This window comes from Oreochromis niloticus, unplaced genomic scaffold, assembly GCF_001858045.2.
Source record: "Oreochromis niloticus isolate F11D_XX unplaced genomic scaffold, O_niloticus_UMD_NMBU tig00008064_pilon, whole genome shotgun sequence".
Taxonomy (NCBI): Eukaryota; Metazoa; Chordata; class Actinopteri; order Cichliformes; family Cichlidae; genus Oreochromis; species Oreochromis niloticus.
This window is the reverse complement of record NW_020328944.1, coordinates 165,244-175,538: the sequence shown is the minus strand read 5'-3', so window position 1 is coordinate 175,538 and position 10,295 is coordinate 165,244. Positions and strand designations below refer to the sequence as shown.

At 41.3% G+C, this 10,295-nt stretch overlaps 1 long non-coding RNA gene across 1 annotated transcript; it reads left to right on the top strand.

The window, feature by feature from the left end:
• Positions 1–6,090: 6,090 nt before the first annotated feature.
• Positions 6,091–7,412, top strand: LOC109200271 (uncharacterized). Its single transcript, XR_002060457.2, has 3 exons — positions 6,091–6,463; positions 6,540–6,639; positions 6,740–7,412. It is a non-coding gene; the product is annotated as an uncharacterized LOC109200271 (long non-coding RNA).
• The last annotated feature ends 2,883 nt before the right edge of the window (positions 7,413–10,295 follow it).

Below are 10,295 nucleotides of genomic sequence, written 5' to 3'. Positions count from 1 at the left end.
ACATTTTTTTCCATAACAAAGTTACATGAAAATATAATGAAGAACCATTTTAATAGTCACAATAACCTTTATTTTTAAAATGGAAATGTACCTAAATAAAAGACACTCAGGCAAGCATTTACAACTCTAAAGACACAATTCTGCCTTTCATTTATATCTGAAGAGTCAGACAACATTGAACAAACTGTATAGAATACCCTAAATTTCCATGAGTTTACAATATCTTTGCCTAATGAACATTTTAAACAGGAGTTATAAGTAATGAAAAGTGTTCTGTTTTCAATACAGTTTTTTTATTTTTTTTTTGCAAAAAGTGAATTTTGCCCTTGACATTTACAAGATCTTTCAGGAAGCCAAAGTTTTTCACATCTACAGGAAGATTGCACAACTGGAAGTTCACTTGCCACAAGAAATAAACACATTTGTAAATATACACAATATGTACACAACACACTCAACTATGAATTAAGAGCATAACATCAACAGTTAAAACCAAATCATAAGAGTTTAACAAAATACGCATCCTTTTGTGGATTGCATTAGTGTGCTTTATGCTTTTTACTGTTCAGGAACACATGACTAATGGAGGGATGTCACTCCTGGAGGGATACTCTTCATTTGATTCAACTGTGCTAAACCAGAAAGAACTAAAACATGCATAGCAGCTCTCCAGTACAGAATTTGGACATCCCTGGACTAATGAGAGGGGTGATACTGAGATCTAGATTTTAGTAAACCAATCAGGTCTGGTTTGAGGCCAGTGGTTGAGATGCGTAAAATATCACGCAAGTGGGAGTCACTCATCCTTGATCTCAATCGGTTCTTGTTTAAGTTCATGACAGAGAACATTTGCTCACACAAATATGTGGAACCAAATAAGCTCAGCATTTTCTTAGCAAGTGACCGCACTTTAGGAAACCTGTCTTTGTCTAGCTGCCGATAAAAGTCAACAAGAGAACACTGCCGGTGTTTTCCGCGGCGCTCATCGTCACACTGCAGCTCTATGAGCTCCAGCTGAAGATGCGGAGGAGCATCATCAGGGTCCGCGGAGAAGGGAGATGAGAAAAGCAACATGTCTTTTTCAATAGCTGCAAAGTCCTGAAAGTGTTTGTTAAATTCCCCAGAAAGAGACGCGATAGCTGTTGCGTAACTCTTCATTTGGACATTAATGTCCACTGGGAAACTGTCAATAACCTCTTTCAAAGCTGGGAAGTGTGCGGTACAGGGCTCTGTTAGAGACAAGTGTCTTTGGAAAAGTTGCAGTTTGGCTCCAAAGGCCTTGATGTGAGCGTATAGTTGGCTCACCACTGTGTCTTTTCCTTGAAGATTAACATTCAGCGCATTCAGATGCTTCGTAATGTCAACCAAAAAAAGCCAGATTTGCCAGCCATACAGGATCAGACAGTTCTTCCATTGGTTGTCCCCAACTGTCTGATTTCCTCTCTCAGAGAGAAAAATCGCTGTAGTGCAGACCCCCGACTTAGCCACCTCACATCATTGTAATAAATTACGTCCCCATATTCAGCCTGGATGTCATGCAGAAACTGCTGAAACTGTCGGTGGTACAGAGCTTTAGAGCGAATACAGTTGATTGTCTTTGCTACTGGTTTCATAACAACATCAAATTTGACATGTTTGGCACAGAGAGCCTGCTGATGAATGATACAGTGAAGTTTAACAGCGTTACCTGTTTCTTCGCTGACTTTATTTCAGATCAGTGTGGACAATCCGCTTCGCTCACCAGCCATGGCAGGTGCACCATCAGTAATGATCCCAGAAACTTTACTCCATGGTAGCTTCATATCATCAACAGCTTCACAAACAGAAATGAATGAATCCATTCCTCTGGTTTGACCCTTAAGGCTTTTGAGCTCCAGCAGCTCTTCTGTCACGTTCATCTTGTTGTCGACTCCTCGTAAAAAAAATCAGCAGTTGCGTGGTGTCAGATGCATCGGTGCTTTCATCACAGGCTAATGAGAAATAATCAAAATCCACTCCTCTGTCCCCCAGCTGTCTGTGAATGTCTGACGATATATCCTCAACTCTTCGTGCCACAGTGTTGCGTGCCAAGCAAACATTCAGAAATTCTTGCTTCCTCTCGGGGCAAATGTTCTCCACCATTTTCATGACACATGTCTTTGACAAACGTACCTTCAGTGAAAGGTTTGCCATGTTTAGCAATTAACATAGCCACTTCGTAGCTGGCTTTCGTGATATTTTCATGTGTCTCACAGGCCCGCGTGAAAAATCACATATTTAATCATATCACATTAGTTATAGTAATATCACTTTCTCACTTCACTATAGTAAGAGCACTCCTGTCACCAGTTGCATGTGGAATGTTAACACAGTGAGGCCATAGTAATGGGAGACGTTAAACAGATAGTTGGACTCCTTCTGCTTATCAGGGATGTAAATCCTTAGGTGACGGCCAAGCAGAAAACAAGGTCATAATTCTCTCTGTGAGGGAGGAGGTATAGCGCCCCCGTGAGAGGGGCCAGCGTGTAAGAGTTTGTGGAATGTTCTTTGTCTGTGTCTCTGTATATAAGATGTAAGGGGGTGGCCACAATTCAGAGATGGTCCTGGTGTTTCACTGGGATGCTCTCTCCACATTGCAATGTGTTTATTAAACCCACATCAAATCAAGGTGTTGCAGGTTATTGTTAAATTTTCCACAACAGCGCTCACTCCCTGTTAGCTTGTTATATGTTGCAGCATGTTTAGTCTCGTAGTGTCTCCTGATGTTAAAATCCTTAAACAGGGCAACAGTCTCTTTACAAATCAGGCACACAATTGCAAAAACACAATTGCCTTGAATTTCAGTAAAAAAAATACTGCAATTCCCACCGCTCCTAAAAGCGGTGGCCCTCACTGTCAACCTCTCTCTTTTTTTGTACAGTCGCCATGGCAGAAATGAGCAGAGAAAGGTGGGCTCGCAGCACAGGTGCAGGTAGCAGAGAAAAATGTGCTGCCACCATGTGGTGAAAAAAGGGATTACACTTTTAAAGTCAAGATTTATTTATTCAGACTTAGAAAGTGAGCCATAAATAATACATAATTAGACTGAAGCTGCGGGCCACGTGAAATCTGACGTCTCAAGGCTGGAGCTGAACAAAACACCCTGATAACAACTGTGTTGAGACTGTTCTTCCCATTCTATGCAAGGCCACCTGGGTTGGCTGGAAGACTGTTTACTTAGCCTGGCAGGGCGAAGGACACTGTCTCAGCTGAACTCTGGACACACACACACACACACGCACACAGACATATATACACATGCAGATGTACACTCATCCCCCTTCCCCCCTCCAAACGCCTTCGACGCTTATTCCCTTCCGATGCTGACGGTGGATCATGGAGACCACCGCATAGGCTGCAGGCCTGGATGCACTGTCTACATTGGCTGTCTCTCACCCTTTACCCACCCCTGTTGCTTGTCATGTGTTTCTTTGGTGTATTAAGAGTTTTTTCATGTGCTATGTGCAGAGGTGTTTTTTTTCTGTTCTCAAACTGATCTCCCTGTTGGAGCTCAGTCTGGGGGGAGTTATTTTTTTCTCCTTATCTTTCCTCATATTGTGCTTTTCCATGTTATACCTCTCTGACCTGTCTTCCCCATGTGATGTTTGTGTAATGTATGTATGGTCGGAAGGGTAAGACGGCGCTGGCACGGCTGGCAGCCTTAACCCAATTTCCCTCGGGATGAATAAAGTATGATCAATCAATCAATCAATCAATCTATCCATGAAGCCAGATAACACACACCAATTAGTTAAACTGCAGGAATGTCTTAAAGACATAAAGACCTGGATGGCAGCTAACTTCCTGCATCTTAATTCAGATAAAACTGAGGTTATTGTACTCGGCCCTGAAAATCTTAGAAATATGCATCTAACCAGATTCTTACTCTGGATGGCATTACCTTGGCCTCCAGTAACACTGCGAGGAACCTTGGAGGGATTTTTGACCAAGACATGTCCTTCAATGCACATATTAAACAAATATGTAAGACTGCTTTCTTCCATTTGCACAACATCTCTAAAATTAGAAATATCCTGTCTCAGAGTGATGCTGAAAAACTAGTTCATGCATTTTTTGCTTCCAGGCTGGACTACTGTAATTCATTATTATCAGGAAGTCCTAAAAAACTCCCTGAAAAGACTTCAGTGAATCCAAAATGCTGCAGTAAGAGCACTGACAGGGACTAGAAAGAGAGAGCATATTTCTCCTGTATTGGCTTCCCTTCATTGGCTTCCTGTTAAATCCAGAATTGAATTCAAAATCCTGCTCCTCACATACAAGGTCTTAAATAATCAGGCCCCATCTTATCTTAATGACCTTGTAGTACCATATCACCCTATTAGAGCACTTCGCTCTCACACTGCAGGCCTACTTGTTGTCCCTAGAGTATTTAAAAGTAGAATGGGAGGCAGAGCCTTCAGTTTTCAGGCCCCTCTTCTTTGGAACCAGCTTCCAGTTTGGATTCGGGAGACAGACACTATCTGTACTTTTAAGATTAGGCTTAAAACTTTCCTTTTTGCTAAAGCATATAGTTAGGGCTGGACCAGGTGACCCTGAATTGAATTGAAATTGAATGTGTCATTACAGCTGACCTTTGAAAAACTTCCCTGCATTGTACAGTAACAAAGGCTGTCGCAGAGCGTGGTATCTTTAACATGTTTAATGATTTTATTCTGTGACACTTCCTTTCAACAGAGCTCCTGTCTGCTGGTCAGGTGACCGTACATCAAACTGAGCCCTACAGCTGCATCACCATAAGCTCTGTTAAGCTCACGATGGCTGCCTGAACACACCTGCAGCATCCAGCTAAAACCCAGTAGAGATTCAGCTCATGTGAACACAAATCCAGTTTTTAATCAATAACATATGAAGATAATTATGTGAATGACTTTTAATTACCATGAGCCTTATTTTATAAAACAAAACAAAACAATGTTTCATGTTTTAATGCTTGGAAATTCTGTATTTTTAAGGATATTTTTAAAACTGTTATCCTGCTCATGTGGTTCAGATTTATTGCTTATATGATTATATTTTCAGGTGTTTAGACAGAGAGTGTTGAGGTTTGGACTGAGTGGTGTTATTAGACCTTTTTTTTTTAATCTTCTCTGTGAATTTTTATCCTTTTTAATATTTTTAACTCCACTTTTATACAATTTGTATCTGCTGTGTTAAATTTTGGCTCTTTAAACACTTAAATAAAAATGTTACTTATTCTTTGCATCTCAAAGGATTGGACTTCTCTTACTTGTCATACGATGACTGAGCCACTGAGAAAATAAGTAGCCCACAGATCAGTCTCTCTCTTTCAGATTCTGCATATCCTGTAGAAACATGCTGCATATAGAAATGACTGAAATGTGAAATGTTACAGAGGCTTTATCTCCTGTCTGTGACGGGACCAGATGGTGCCTCGCTGGCAGAAAAACTCCTCTGTGACCTCATGGCTCAATAACGATACGAGCGCTTGCTTGTCAAATACCTCGATGTGGCCAAGATGATAAGTGTACAGGACAGCGCACACAGTGTGCCTGGTGTGATGCTACACGTCCTGTGTTTGTGTCCTACAGCAGCAGGATTGAAACTTGCAGTTGGGATGCATTTTCTTCTTTACAGCTGAAAACGCTGTGATGTGAAAGACTGCTGCTCACCTCAGCTGTCAGAGGGCACACGGGGAAGACTGACGATGATAAGTGGAGGACTAGATATGGTGGATGGATTATCTCATTAGGTAGTCATGAATGTGTTGTTTACATTGAACCTGAAGTGACCTTGTAGCGTTTTCACTTCCTTTCTTGTCACAGAGTTCACTAATTTAGCCTGAAATCACCAATCAGTTAAAAAGATTAAATATATAACGTGCTGCACATAGATGAGGTCACAGTCTACCTGATTTAAAAACAGAAGCTGGCCTGCTCACACCTGGCCCTAACAACACCACCATCCGTGCATCACCCTTGTGACAGTCTAATGAACCTAACATGTGAGTGACACATAACACACATTCACACTGGCTGCATATATCAGCCTGGAGGGCAGAGCAGAACTCTGTATGAATCAGACGCACTCACATATTCAGGCTTTCCAGAGGCGTTTACCATCAGAAGAAGCAGAACACCGAATCATCAGCACCCCGCAGAAGAGCACAGCCAGCAACAAATCTAACAATAAAGACGTGCTGGAGCCAAAAGGTGCAGATAGCGAGTTTTAAAAGATAACTCACAGGACCAAAGGGGGAGAGGGTAAAAACCCACTGCCTCCTGAGATAAAGATCAGCAAGTCAAGCTGGTAGCAGACGACACGAAACGCTCTCTGGAGGAGGCGGCGACTGTGGAGCAGGCCGACGGAGAGCGTTGGTGACACTGCCCATCGAGGTACAGCCCAACTTGGCAAACCAACCCTGCCCTTTCTTGGACACCACACTGGCTGATCTGGGCATCCAAGAGTGAGTCTCACTCCGTGTGGGGACGTTTTTTGGTTTTTGTTTGTTTTTTAAGAACCAATCGTGTGTATATATTCAGGTCAGAGGTGAAGGAGAGGGTGGTTTGGGTTGACACCAAGAAGACCCAGGTGAAGAACAAAGCAGGGAAGCTGGAGGAGAAAGAGATCACCATCCTAGAGGTACGGCGGCGAGATCCAACTGCAGGGATGTGGTCAGATGGCAGTCTGTGGAAATCAGGTGACAGTGAGAGCAACTTGATTTTCCTATTTTATCCTTCAGATACGAGTGAAAGCCCAGAAGCCAGGAGACAAACAGCTCCAGGAGGTCCTGTACAGCACCGAGGCCCACACTGACCGCTCCTTCTGCTGTACTGGAATGAATATCCTGCCCCGGAAACAGACGTGTGCAGGTCTGGAAGCAGTTTAAATCCCATACTTTTTTGATCTGTGAGGCTCTTAATGTCACGTCTGCTGCCATTAAAGTCAGCTCAGGGTTTCTTGATTCTGATTTTTCTTTGCTGTGTCACTGTTAGCTCTGCATCGCCATGCCCTCCATAAAAGCCACTCCCCCTGCAGTGTGCAGCGACCTCTCAGATAACGGGTGACTTGTCAGACTCATGTGGATCACAGTGGTGTGCCACAGCCTGAGGCAATGACAAAAAAATCGTACCAAACATTACATCACTTTTCAAAATGACAATTATTCATTTACTCTTGGACTGACACCCATGCAGATGATTATGGCGCTGGACACTGAAAACAAGCTGCCGGGCTTTAGTCAGGCTCAGGGACAACAGGAGATCTGAGGAGCAACACAATGAGTACAACTAAAAATGAACAAACTTAACATCTGATTACCTTTTTTTGTATGAAAAGTTTAACATGAACGCTCCAACTGTTCACAGCAAAGCTTATTATGACAAGACTGCTTTGATTTAGTGATGTCAAAGTGTTATCACTTCATACTTCTGAACTGACATTAGCTGCATTGCATACCTTGTTAGAATTACACTGTTGAAACATTTGTAAAAAGCTTCTGTCCTTGTTAATTTATGTTTTGGGATAAGTTCTTGGGCTGTGTAAGGTCACAGGTTGCATTTCTGAGCAGAGTACTAAAGGTAAAGTAAGTCTTTTCAAAACTAACCATTCAGCATGTGTACAAACAGTGAGAAATCTCTGAATAAAAACAGTTTGAAGGAGCAAAAACACACATGTTTCTCCACAGGTTAAAGCCCGCTGACTCCCAAAGGGCAATGGGAATGAAAAACTCTCCTTAGCAGATTAAATCCATTACTTCACACTCTTGAGAACAAAGAAAGAAGTGTGTCCAAACTGTGTAAAGAACAGCAGCAGCGCTTTACAGTGAAGCAGGAAATCAAAATACAAAACAGAGGATGGTGAACCCGAACTCCTAAGAAAGAAAAAGTAAACACAGCATGCACGTTAACAAGGGTCTCTGCTCTGCAGGAAGTGAGGTCACAGCTGCTTGGACCTCAGCACTGTGGTTCTGCTCAAACTTTCTCATGAGTGCTGCTGAAATGTTCTGGCTTTCTGTGGAGGAGAAACAAACTGAGAGTTAGAGGTCAACACTGGAGACAGATCACTACAAAAGAACCAAATACTGATGAGAGTGCTGTGCAGGACGCTAAGAGACATCTGAGCTCTGAGTCACGAGGTTTATTCAAGGGAATTTTAACATGCAATCTGATAAGTTATTCTGCATGTGGCCATAGAAATCTTCACCTTTATCAACATCCTTGTTGCCCACGACATGACTGGAAGCAGCAACTATGGGTTTCATTAAATTCACGACTTGATAGAGATAAAAAAAATAAATAAAAACATTTAAGAAAAAAAGTGTAATTAAAAATATTTTTTAAAATTTAGGGACAAAATGCACAATGTGAGGAAGTTCAAGATTTACATCAGAGCATGTCAAAGTTTCTGCATGTGTTGGATTGTAAGAATAAATGATTTAACATTTAATAAAAGAAATGATTAGTCGGAAGTTTTTCCTTACAAAGCATCTTTCTAAACATGTGAACAGCTGCTCTTCAATAATCAATGTGAATCAAAGGCTTCTTTCAACACAAAATAAATGTAAGGAAACACACTTTACTGTTTCTACAGTTGACAACGAGCTTGGACCACAGTGATCTAAACTCATCCTCTACATTGGAAATGTAAACAGATGTAAATGTGGTTTTGACTGTACCAGAGCAGGGCTGTGTGTGTAGAGCACAGCCAGGCAGCTGAACACTGTATTGTTCTCTTCTTGGTCCTCTTTGAGTGGGAGACGAGCCACCAAAGCTGGCAACACCTGTCAGTGAACACTTTGCTAAAATGAAATACTTTCTCCATTTTTCACTTTTCTTGAGTCTCAAATATATTTGATATTAAAAAGTGAAATGAAATCTTGTGTTTAGTTTCTCATCACAGGTGGGTGTGTGCTTTCTCCTACATACATCAGCCAAGGTGGAGAGCCTTACCAACAACTAATGTTCAATATCACAGATATTGTAAATAGCAGCTAGTATCAATGACTGAGCTGACAGGATATCAGGATTCTGATCTGTTTTCTGTACTTTAGTAAATGATGGGCATGGGATGAATATTAGACCCTTTATCATAAAACCTGCTGATAAGAGAAATATTAGAATTCAATAGAATCTGTGGCTTCTTTAAATACCTTGATGTGTGCTCAATCATCCAGGTAAGGAAATCCCAAACAGTTGATTCTACAGGTCAGTGGCCACTCTTTCAGTGATGAGGACGTACACATTAATGGTCATTGAGCTCTTGTGTCAGGGAACTCCAGTGTGGGTACTGGTGGCTTTTATGATTTGATCCTTGTAGTCATTTAACTTCCTGTCCCCTCTTAGTTTCTCCATGACCAGAGCTTCTAGCTCTTCTAGCACATCAGTGGCCGTGCAGGCTGCCAGTTTCTTGGCTGCTGTTTTTACCCCACTGGTTGTGAGTGTGTAAATACCCCCACTAGTTAGCTTTGGCTGCAGTTAACTTGGGAGGAAGGGGTGGGTCTCCCATGACAAGATGAAAACCAATTATCTGGGATACATACATTTAATGATGCATGCATATATCTCTATCAATTAAATCTGGCTTGAGGTCTGCCATTTTTTAAATTCAGTTATTTCTCTCAGAAATGTTGGATGTAAATTACAAACATATTACAGTTATACTGTCACTGGTTAGTGTAAATGTCTCATTGGACATAGAAACCTTTAAATTCAGTCCCATCACCTCATATCTGGTGTCAAAGAATATCAAAGCTGTACAAGCTGTTTACAGTCAGAATGTATAAAACAGCATATGGCTGATATGTGAGGAATACTTATATAATATGCTGACAGATATTTGGTCTTACATCATTAAAATATAAACAGCAGGTGAGTTTTATATTTTATATATTTTATATATTATATTTTATAGCTGACAGATACTGAAATTACTAAATAGTTGGATAAACAAGAAAACATGTCCATCATTGCAAATGTTCATGAGAGTAACTAGAATAAATTCAACTAGACAGACTAGACAAACTACATCCTTAAATATCCTTTAAGTGGCAGAACAAATGAACAAACAGTTCATCACTTACTTGAGATGAAATCAGCTCAGCTACTTTGAAAATAGCTTCTAACTGGTTCCTCCTTTAACAGGAAGGCTTCTCGGGGGTAAGGCCATCATGCAGTCCAGCAACCTTTATGGTTCTTCTTTGATTCAACTGTTAGAAAAGCCTTTCAGTGCCTCCAGCTACTGGTTTTTGCATCTTGGGGTGTTACGGCCCTGGCCGTCTAGAATTTGTTTCTGTCTGT